This window comes from Meriones unguiculatus, chromosome 4 (assembly GCF_030254825.1).
Source record: "Meriones unguiculatus strain TT.TT164.6M chromosome 4, Bangor_MerUng_6.1, whole genome shotgun sequence".
Taxonomy (NCBI): domain Eukaryota; kingdom Metazoa; phylum Chordata; class Mammalia; order Rodentia; family Muridae; genus Meriones; species Meriones unguiculatus.
In genome coordinates, this window is record NC_083352.1 from 141,671,240 (window position 1) to 141,683,224 (window position 11,985).

Consider the following 11,985-nt stretch of genomic DNA (forward strand, 5'->3'; position numbering starts at 1 on the left):
TTTGCATGTTAACTGTAGACCAATATAGATTTGCCTTTAAAACTCTGGAAGCGCTACATAGTCATCATTAGTTTCTACTAATTATGCATCAGACAAAAGCCATTTGTTACCAAACTGGAAAACCAGAGGCTTTACTTAATGACTTTGCATAATGTAACAAATATGAAAATAAATTTGTGAAGATACTCTGGTTGCTCTAAGCATAATTAAAAAGTTTTTGTAATTAATAGATTAATAATTGTTTATTATAGTTTAAAAGGAAAAAAGGCATAAAATGACCTTCTGCTGATTAGATGTTCAGTTTTTCCCCAAACTGGAAATACTTTACAATAGATAGAATCTGTGACTCTCTTTTGTAAAACACAGATCAATGTTTTATGTCAACTCTTAAGGTTTTAATATAAATATGTAAAAATAATCTCAATATTCAAAATGGCAGTCCCCAAATGTCAAAAAACAGAATGTCATAATTCAGTCAGGACTTATAGGAGAGGGAAAAAGTCGATCAGAATCATTTTACACCAGAATCAACATTTAAAAATTCATTGCAGGAAATAGCAGATTTTGGATTCAAACAACTTTTGACAGTGTAATGAAAACTTTTTCTGTAATTTTCTTATCATTTGGGCATTTCTTACAGTGTTCAGTGAGTTTACTAAATGTTACTATAGCTTAAAGGATCTGTGAGCACTGAGCACTGGCAGAAGCCACACCGCAAATAAAGTAAGTGTTTGCCTTTCCCCACTGCGCTATTGGAAAGACTTGTTTTCTGAGTTTGCCTTACTGAGTAAAAAGGAATGGTGTTTATGTTCTTGGGGTGCAAATGAATTGATTTATACGTAACATCATGATGTCTCAAAGTGAAGATAAACATACCTACCCCTAAAGATTATCAGTTGTGTAAGAATGTGATATAGATACTCTACATAGGAAAAAATATTAAATTCTGAGAAACCAGGTTCAAGGAAAACCAGATGAAGACCTAAGGACCTACATTCTTTATTTCTCTATCCCAAAACTATTGAGCTGATTTGAAGCTTTTTACCAACAAATTCTACTAACATGACTTAGCTAGAAAAGGAGTTCTCATGGCCTGGAAGAGAGCTAAGTCTCATAATCTTTTTTTGACTGGCAAGAAAAAACACTAACACTGAGGCCTTGAAGTTGAATAAAAATACTTGTGTCAAAGAGCGCATTTATTATCTGGAAATTTTAGAAGGTGACCTTCAGGAATTAACCTGAGACAGAAAGATGAGAGAGGATTCGTACATCATGTGTCAAGGAAGAGAACGATGGAGGCAACCATCAACACACAAGCCCTCAGGCTTTGCTGCAAAGGGAGTAGACATTAAGTTTTCTTGGCTGTGTCTGATGGACCATGGAGAAGAATCAAGTAACATACTAAACTACTTTTAAAAAGTAAGGCCAGAGAGATGACTCAGTGAAAAAGACACTTGCCACCAAGCCTGGTGACCTGAGTGCACTCTCCAGAGACAAATGGTACAAAGGGAGAACTGACTCTGGTAAGCTTGCTCTGACATTCACATTCATGCATGTATGGACACACACACACACACACACGGAATTTTCTATAGTTACATAACCACAATGTACATTGGAGGGAACTTTAAGGAGATATGGCTTCTTTCCTGCAGGGAAAGAGGTCAGAGTGACACTGAAATGCAAGTGTATCATCTACATAGCATCTCTTGTGAAAAGCAGAGGCTGTAGACTTCAGGCAGAGCCAAAATGAGTTTTAGAAAACTTCCCTCCAATAGTATCTCAAGTCAGCTGATGTCAGACACATGAGCAGAAGGTGGCCACCATATGAGTCTCTGTAGACTTGGCCATGTCACAGCGTGAGACCCCGTGATATGGGAGACACATAGGAAAAAGAAGGACTAGACTATCCTGCCATTGTCTCCTGTTGCTGTCTCTTTTTCTTGTACAAAGTCACCCAGTTCAAAAGATGCGTTGGTTTTGAATGGACCTAAGATTGATTTTTGAAAGTCACAGTATGTAAGTGGAATCAAATTTAATTACGGTTGTGTTCCTATTATCCACTTAGAAAAACATCCATTGGCAATTACTAAAAAATAAAATCATTTTATGAAACTAACATCTCAGAATCAGATTCCTTGATCAATTTAATCAAAGAAATAGATAATGATATTTCAAAGAAAGACGATTGTACCTAGATTAAATATAAAATATATAACAGGAAAAATCTAGTGAAACAGATATGATGCAGCATAAATTGAATTAATGCACAAAGAAGACTGTCAGTATAAGCATGTTGCTTTATATTTTCATTTTCAGATTACATTATTTGAGCATGGGCTATAACAAAAGGAAAACCTAAAACAGTCATTTAAACACAAATTCTTTACTTGTGCAGTGACTCTGGAAAACTTCCTACCAGAATGCAGAGAACTAAATGCTATGTGACAATTTCCTTTAAATTGAAACATTCTCTCCTGGAGTAGGAAGGGAAGTTCATCATATACAGGAAACTCAACAAGATTTAAAAGACTTAGGAGGTTCTCCTCTACTGCTACATAGGGAGCAAACAGTTGCTGAGGTAAAGAAGACCATTGTTGTCTACCAGTTGGTCAAGAAACCTTAGGAATGTAATTTTTTGTGAATCAGTACTAGCACTGAGTGGAGGGTTTTTTTATTTTTTTAGTTTTTGTTGTTGTTGTTTGGTTTGGTTTGGTGAGATCCTGTCTGAAAGCCAACCACATTTCTGTAAGTAACTAAATTCCTTGTGCTCTTATGAGAAACATGAATAAACATCACCACTTTTTTTTTTCTTTTTAAGAAACAGTCAGGTGGAGTTGTTTCTTTGGACTGTAGTCAGTGCCTTATCTAAGGTAAATAGATTTTTGTTCACCTCTTCCCAGGAAAAGCCAGGTAACATAATGAGCACCCAAACAAAGGCCAAGAGGATTAGAACAGCATTTATATCATATCTGTGATGGGTAATAAGACATGCAACTGAGGCTGGCTGATCCAAATAAGAGTAAAGCGTCTATAGGGGTAATTCCATCAAGACTACCTTTTCCTGTGTGGTATGGGATGCTGCCACTTCTTGGTGGCAGATCTGTAGTTTCTGCTATGAGTGATAAAACATGTAACCAAGGTCAAGCTACACAAGGGTGGAACATCTTTAAGTGAGTTCAAAGGTAATCTACTTTTTCTGCATAATATAAGGTGCATGTCTCTTTGTAAATGTAGTCTGCCACATGACTATGAGAATTCTCTAAACATGGCTAATGGACTAGAGGATGTAATGCAACCCCTGAAAGTAGAACATGTAGAGTGGAATTAAAAACAGGCTATGAAGATAGTTTTATAGTCTTTGCTGTGGACAAAAAGTCATACAACTGAGATTCAGCTATATCCTTTAGAAAATATTTGCACAAGTAAGAGAAAATTTACAACAGGAAAAATAATGTGGATGCTGTCCAATGCCTTAGTTCCTGATTTGGTAGGAAAAGTAAGAAAAAATAGGAGGATGAAATTGAGGTGTTAGCTTATCATTTCTTACAACTGGCAGGATATAAGAGACAAAGATTTCTAAAGAAACCTGACTATGCCAATGGGCCCTTTCTAGGATTCAAAAACTTAGGCTGTGTGGGAAGAATCAAACAGGAAAGGAGGACAGAGCTGGGTAGAAGTGATAGAAAACACCCTGCAAGTTTGATTTCTTAAGGAAAATTTGTGATAATCAGAGGATACTCATCCAAACTGGTTTAATTAGAAGACTTTTGAACAAGAAATAATAAAGAAAAAGTGTCTCATAACCTGGCTCACGAGATTGTGCTACAAAAAAAGAAATGGAGTGATATGCCTCTTTAAGATGATAAAAACTACATAATCTGAGGCAGCATTTACAAAATCAGTCCCCTGTACAAGTCATTGGGGGACACTTGACTTTCACATTAGGCCTATGAATAACAGGCACTGGAAAGAAGATACATAAAAAACAAGAATTATTGAAGTGGGCACACAGTGAATGGTATTTGCTACTTGCACCATGTTTGACAAGAATGTGATGTTCACAGGGAAGTTAACAAGTGTTAGCCAAGACTTTGTGACTGGTTTGGGATTTGGTGACTTTGCAGAGCCCCCATGGCAGAATATGATATTTATAGGTAGGAGAGGCTCAGATGTAAACTGGGTTAATGCATTGTCAAAGCATTCAAGAGTAAAACGAGGAGGAAAGGGGGGAAGCAGATAGTGAGATCTGTCTGTGTCACTCAAAGATAAATGTAAGGAAATATCTGTGGAGCCAGAAATTGACACAAGACCAAGTTCAGTGGTATCAGGCCTCTAGAAGGCTTTAAAACCTGAGCAACAGTTCACCAAAGGAATGAAAAAGGGAATGAGTTACAAAGAAAAGTGGAGAAAAAGATCAATTTTACCCTTGGGGGAAGCAGTTATTCTCCTAGAGTATGATGTGTGCAGGGTTGCAATAAATTATACGGGCAGCAGCATTAGATCACTCATCCTAGGATCCTTTCAGCAGTCAGATGTAGCCAGTGGAGATATACAGGCCAGTGCTCTCCTAGATTTTTATAAATGAGCTCACTGGTTCATATTTGTCACTGGTGCCATTATCATTTGTTCACATCTTATTAGGGAAGAACTTTTTGTTTGGTTGAGTTTTTGAGAGACAATGTCTCTCTATGTAGTCCTGGTTGTCCTGGAACTTGGTGTATAGACCACAGTGGACTTGAGCTCACAGATGTCCTCTTGCCTCTGCCTCCCGATTACTGGAATTAATGGCATGTGCTACCATACTTGGCTTGTTCACATCTTACTATGAAAGTCAGACAACACAATCTTACAAAGGCAGGATAAACGGTTCATCACTGTGGGCACTATCCTCACCATTGAAGAGCTGAGAGACACTTTGAAGTTGTCCTTCAAAGAGGGGAGTGCTGGGGTACTTACCACCATCTCCAGTACTTTTCTGGTTAACATTTGTCCATGGAGCATCACTGCCCAGACATTCCAGTTTACTCTGCACCTGGGTGCAGCTGTTTAAGAGAGGTGCAAGAGACTGTTGAAACTGTCAACAAATGACCTGCAAGAAGGATCAAAGACCATTGAGGTGGTTCTGAGACTGTCCCCTATGAAAATAAATCTAATTAAAGATGAATCACAGGCCTGAGGAAGTCTATGGGTGGCTGGAACAAAATAAAAATATGTAGAGGCACCTTATTTTGAAAGGTCTGCTCATGGGACCAGTTTGCTTTGATAGTTATGCCTCACTGTTGTAAGCAGTTTTCAAAATGTAGTCATAAAGGAATTCAGGGTCTTACATGATCCTCTCTTAACTAATATAATGAAGGTACCAAAGAGTTTGGTAATAATATAGATTAATTATGGTATATACTTATAACTCACACTTATTTTGATTCTACAAAGTCAGGGCTTTTTCTTTGTCTGGCGATATATTCTCACATGTAGGAAAAAGCCTAGAATATACACGGTCAGTACCAATAAATGCTTGTCATATCTACCTTTATAAACCCTTCCCTAGCAGACCACCTAAAATGTTCAGTTACTTTAACTAGTAGCTGAAGCAATCACTGACTCTGCAGTTTCTTAGCATCTGGGTCCTCTGGCTGTCTGAAGGGTTCAGCTCTCTATCGGGAAAAAAAAAGTTTACATATATAAAGTAAAAATATATATACTTACAAAAAAAGACAATTAAAGTACACTTCATGCCTTACATAATATGGGTTTATTATTGGTTTACTAACTACAGTAATTCCACTATTAATTGTGTGTATGTGCACATGCGTGGGCGTGCATACATGCCTATACGTGCAGTTGTCCATGTTGGATCCCTTTGACATGGAGTAATAGAGAATTACCTAAAACTCAAAGGTGCTGGGAATCAAGCTTGGGTCTTCTGCAAGAGCAGTATATGCTGCTAACTGCTGAGCCATCTCTCTAGCTCCAGCTACCATAATTTCAAAGTAGTTAATAAGAAACCCAGAATTGCTAAAATAATCCTCTACAATAAAAGATCTTCTGGAGGTATCTCCATCCCTGATCTTAAACTGTACTATAAAGCAACAGTAATAAAAATTGGATGGTACTGGCATAGAAACAGAATGGTGGATCAATGGAACCAAACAGAAGACCCAGAAATAAACCCGCACGCTTAGGGACACTTGTTATTTGACAAAGATGCCAAAACCATACAATGGAAAAGAGACAGCATCTTCAACAAATGGTGTTGGTCTAACTGGAGGTCTACATGTAGAAAAATGCAAATAGATTCATACTTATCACCCTGCACAAAACTAAAGTCCAAGTGGATCAAAGACCTCAACATAAAACCAGACACATTAAATCGGTTAGAAGAAAAAGTGGGGAAAACCCTAGAACTTATTGGTACAGGAGACAACTTCCTGAACAGAACACCAATAGCACAGGCTCTAAGGGCAACCGTCAATAAATGGGACCTCATGAAACTGAAAAGCTTCTGTAAAGCAAAGAACACCGTCGTCAAAACAAAAGGACTGCCTACCCATTGGGAAAGAATCTTCATCAACCTTTTATCTGAGAGAGGGCTAATATCCAGTATATATAAAGAACTAAAGAAGCTGAAAAGCAGCAAACCAAGTAATCCAATTAAAAAATGGGGAGCATTTCCCTAATGGCTAATGAGGTTGAGCATGTCTTTAAGTGCTTCTCTGCCATTCGGTATTCCTCTACAGAGAATTCTCTGTTTAGCTCTGTTCCTCATTTTTTAAGTGGATTACTTGGTTTGCTGCTTTTCAGCTTTTTTAGTTCTTTATATATGCTGGATATGAGTCCTCTGTCAGATAAAGGGTTGGTGAAGATTCTTTCCCAATCTGTAGGCAGTCGCTTTGTTTTGATGACGGTGTCCTTTGCTTTGCAGAAGCTTTTCAGTTTCATGAGTTCCCATTTATTGATGGTTTCTCTTAGAGCCTGTGCTGTTAGTGTTCTGTTCAGGAAGTTTTCTCCTGTACCAATGAGTTCTAGGGTATTCCCCACTTTTTTTTCTAGCCGATTTAATGTGTCAGGTTTTATGTTGAGGACAACCTAGGGACCTGCTACAGAGGGCCTCTGAAAGCCTCTGCCCTGCAGACTATCAAAGCAGATGCTGAGCCTGATGGCCAACTGTCGGGCAGAGTGAATGGAATTTTATGTAAGAAGTGGGAAATAGTAAGAGCTGGAGAGGACAAGGTCTCCACAAGGAGAGCAACAGAACAAGAAAATTTGAACACAGGGAACTTTCCAGAGACTCATACTCCAACCAAGGACTATTCATGGAGATAACCTAGAACCCCTGCACAGATATAGCCCATGGTAGTTCAGTGTCCAAGTGGGTTACATAGTAATGGGAAGAGGGACTGCCTCTGGCATAATCTGATTGGCCTGCTCTTTGATCACCTCCCCCTGAGGGGGGAGCAGCCTTACCAGGCCACAGTAGAAGACAATTCAGCCATTTTTGATGAGAACTGATAGACTAAGATCAGAAAGGAGAGGAGAACCTCCCTTATCAGTGGACTTGGGGAGGGGCATGCATGCAGAAAGGGGAGGGAGGGTGGGAAAAAATGGGGAACAGAGCTAAACAGAGAACTCTCTGCAGAGGAATATCGAAAGGCAGAGAAACACTTAAAGAAATGCTCAAGGTCATTAGCCATTAGGGAAATGCAAATCAAAACGACCCCGAGACTTCACCTTACACCCATCAGAATGGCCAAGATCAAAAACTCAAGTGACAACACATGCTGGAGAGGTTGTGGAGAAAGGGGAACCCTCCTCCACTGCTGGTGGGAATGTAAACTTGTACAACCACTCTGGAAATCAATCTGGCACTTTATCAGACAACTAGGAATAGCGCTTCCTCAAGATCCAGCCATACCACTCCTAGGCATATATCCAAAAGAGGCTCAAGTACACAATAAGGATATTTGCTCAACCATGTTTGTAGCAACTTTATTTGTAATAGCCAGAAGCTGGAAACAACCCAGATGCCCCTCAATTAAAGAATAGATGCAGAAATTGTGGTACATCTACACAATGGAGTGTTACTCAGCAATGAAAAATAAGGAAATCATGAAATTTGCAGGTAAATGGTGGGATCTGGAAAAGATCATCCTGAGTGAGCTATCCCAGAAGCAGAAAGACACACATGGTATATACTCACTCATGTAGACATATAACATAGGATAAACCTACTAAAATCTGTACATCTAAAAAAACTAATCAAGAGAGAGGACCCTGACTAAAATGTTCAATCACCATCCCGAAAGGCAAAGAGGATGGACATCAGAAGAAGAAGAAAACAGGAAACAACCTAGGAACCTGCCACAGAGGGCCTCTGAAAGGCTCCGAACCAGAAATTTGAACACAGGGGTCTTCCCAGAGACTCATACTCCAACCAAGTACCAGGCATGAAGATAACCTAGAACCCCTGCACAGATGTAGCCCATGGCAGTTTAGTGTCTAAGTGGGTTACATAGTAATGGGAAGAGGGACTGCCTCTGACATAATCTGATTGGCCTGCTCTTTGATCACCTCCCCCTGAGGGGGGAGCAGCCTTACCAGGCCACAGAAGATGATGTGAGTGCAGCCACTCCTGATGTGATCTGATAGACTAAGATCAGAAGGAAGGAGAGGAGGACCTCCCCTATAGTGGACTTGGGGAGGGGCATGCGTGAAGAAGGGGGAGGGAGAGTGGGACCGGGAGGGGAGGAGGAAGGGGCTAATGGGGGGATACAAAGTGAATAAAGTGTATAAAATTTTTTAAAAATGTGACATAATTGTTTCTGTTTACAATTTTTATAATTCCTACAGTTGTTTGAAATCTGTGTTCATAAATAAATCACATCTTTCTGTGAGGTTAGTAAATATTAAAGTTTTTTTTTTCCTATCCAAATTTGAGGATTTGGATATTTCCCCTCCCTGCAAAAATACAACTCCCTGATCAGTTTGCTTGGCTAGAGAAAAGCTTTGCATAGGAACATAATCTGAATTCAGGATAAACTGGCAGAGAAAAATTGTGGATGCCTGTTTAAAAAAAAAATTATGTTAGTCCCTATTGATCATGAACCCTCCTTGGTAAATAAAATTGAAGTTAGGATGTTAAGAAAGGTACTAGGAAAGAATGTCATTAATTACATCTTTTGTGGAACAACTCCAGCAGGTCAGCACTGTACTAAAGAACTTTCCTGCATCCTCAAATAACTTTGCAAAACTGAAGCTCCATTTTCTTTTTTTTTTTTTTTTTCAATGCAGTTTATTCAGGAACATTGAACAATCCTCGGACCCCGGGGAAAGCCAGCCCACAGCTTAAATAGCCTCTGGGTACACATGCAGGCACAATAACAACCAGATATAAGGTTTTCAGGTAAAAACTGTCTTTTTCAGTTGGTAATTTCAGAAGAATGTTTGTGTCTAATGATAATTTGGACTTCCTCTACAATGAGCCCTCCCATTCAAAAAGCACACTGCTACTAGAAATGCCTGGTACAGATGGGCATCTTAGCATCTTTCTTCTCATTTTTCCATTCATATATTTTTGGTGCCTCCCATCTCCATGTTGCTTTGCCCAGATTTAGTGGTAGGAAAGTATGGACAATCGTTTTATATAGGTTGGAGAACTTTCTTGAGCTTTGGGTAGGAAGTAACTGTTCCCCACCCTCTGACAAAGTCTTAGTGGAAACTTTTTGCTGCAAGAAAGAACTTTTTGCTGCAAAGAACTATGTTGAGAATTTAAAGTAAATTCACTCTTGAGGCTAAGATGATAACTTGCTAAGAACACTTGTAGTATACACATGCAGACCTGAGTTCTGATACCTAGAACCTGGATTTTTTTTAAAAGCTAGATATGACCACACAAACATGTCATGCTAATGTTAGGTGGGAAGTCAGAGACCAGCAGATCCCAAGAGCTCACAGGTTAGCCAGTATAGCAAAAACAGCAAACTTCAAGTTTAGTGAGAACCTATTTTCTGTCTCAAGGAAATAAGGTAGATAACAATAGAAGACATCCAGAGTCATTCTTTAGCCTCTGTGTGTGTCTACAGACAAGCATATTACCATATACATATGCCACCACTACCATCACCAAACACACACACACACACACACACACACACACACACACTTTTAAAGAAATCTACATATACATCATTTGGTCTGTCATTTCCAGATAAGCAGACCCATTATCCTTTTGTGCCTAGAGGCAGTTAGGTTTCAATTCCCAGTCAAAAAAAAAAAAAAAAAAAAAAAAAAAAAAAAAAACACAGCTAATAGGGTAATTGAGCATCTGTGGTTTATCTGTTTGCTTTGTTTTCTTCCTTCTTTATGCAATATGAACAGATGAGCCACAGCTTCTATTCCAGTTCCAAGAGCAACTTCAGAATGTAAAGTAATGGCAATAAGCATGAAAGTAGCTCAGAGCTGGTCAGAGTTATAAACTTAGGAGGAATTTGGAATAGAAATGCTCAGAGATCTGTATTGTGTGCCTCCCCTTTGTCTTGCTCAGTTTGTGATCCAGATAGGGACAAAGCTATGGAGAATAAGACTAGGTTCAAAAGAATGTATAGTGTGTTTTAGTATAATCTTAGGCTGTCTTATTAAAGGGCATGGTGGGAAACAACCATGATAGTAACACTAATGGTGAATAGTAATAATGACTAATGCCTTTGTCTCATGTTGCCACTGTAGGATGTCAGTGAGCTGGACTGCTCTGTCTGAGACCATGTTGATGTCCAGGGGCTGGCTGTACTGCCATCAGGGTCCAAACTGATCTAAGTGGCCTGTGCTTCTACCTGAGGCCATGGTTATGTCCTGCTCTAGGCTGCCACTGAGGGCCATATGTGGGTCCATGGTCCTGCTGCAGCTGAGGTCTGTGTCCATGTCCATGGCCCAAGTTACCACCAAAGGCCATGTGGATGTTATTATCCTGGGCTGCCGTCATATGGATGTCCAAGCACTGTGCTAAGCTGGCTCTGTCCCTCATGTGGGCAGCATGGGAGAGGTAGCTCTGATAGCATTGTTGCAGGAGAGCTCGGCCTGATGAAGTGAGTGCAGAAGAGCTGGCCCTAAGCTCAAGAGAACAGGAGAGCTGGCCTCACTGGTTGCAACATTGGGGAGAGCCCTCTACCTCCTGCCATCATGCCTGGACAGCACAGTAGAGCTGGCCCCGCTAGCATGGGTGAGGAAGAATGGAAGAACTGGCCCTGCCCCTTGCCTGAGCAAATTGGGAGAACTGGCCAGGGCTCAAAGTTGGCCTACACTATCTATGAACTGCTGGTTCTATGAACTAGCAGAAGCCAGAGGCTTCAAACCAGACCAACAACTCATTGCAATGAACATTTGCAAGTAAATGTTTGAGTAAAAGGGTATACTGTGTAACACACAGTGACACACCACAGTTTTCACCAGTGAGATGGGGTTTTGGGGTCTTGTTTTGTTTTGAGGATTTTGTTCTGTTTTGTTTTGTTTGGGGATGAGGTTACAAGGACAGAGGGTGGATATGAAGGGACAGGAGTTGAATGGAGTTGGGGTTCGTGGTGTGAAATTCACAAAGAATCAATAAATAGTTAAAAACAAAGAAAGTAAAATCTCACTGATATAAAAAACAAAACAAAAACAAACAAACAGAAAAAAAAACCACAAAAAAGAAACCAAAGAGCCTCTTACCCCTGTCTGTACCCTTTATTTGCTTCCCAGCTATATGAGATGAACAGACATCCTCTGCACTAGGTTCATACTATTATGCACTAGGTTCATACTATTATGGTTCTACAGTGATCAAGGACTGAAGCCTTTTACATTATAAACTGTTTTATTTAGGTATTTATCATGGCTTCTGTGATGGTTTGAATAAGACTGTGTCCCCTAGGCTCACATATTTGAATGCTTAGTGAGAGGGATTAAGAGGTGTGGCCTTGTTGTAGGAAGTGTGTAACTGGGGATGGGCTT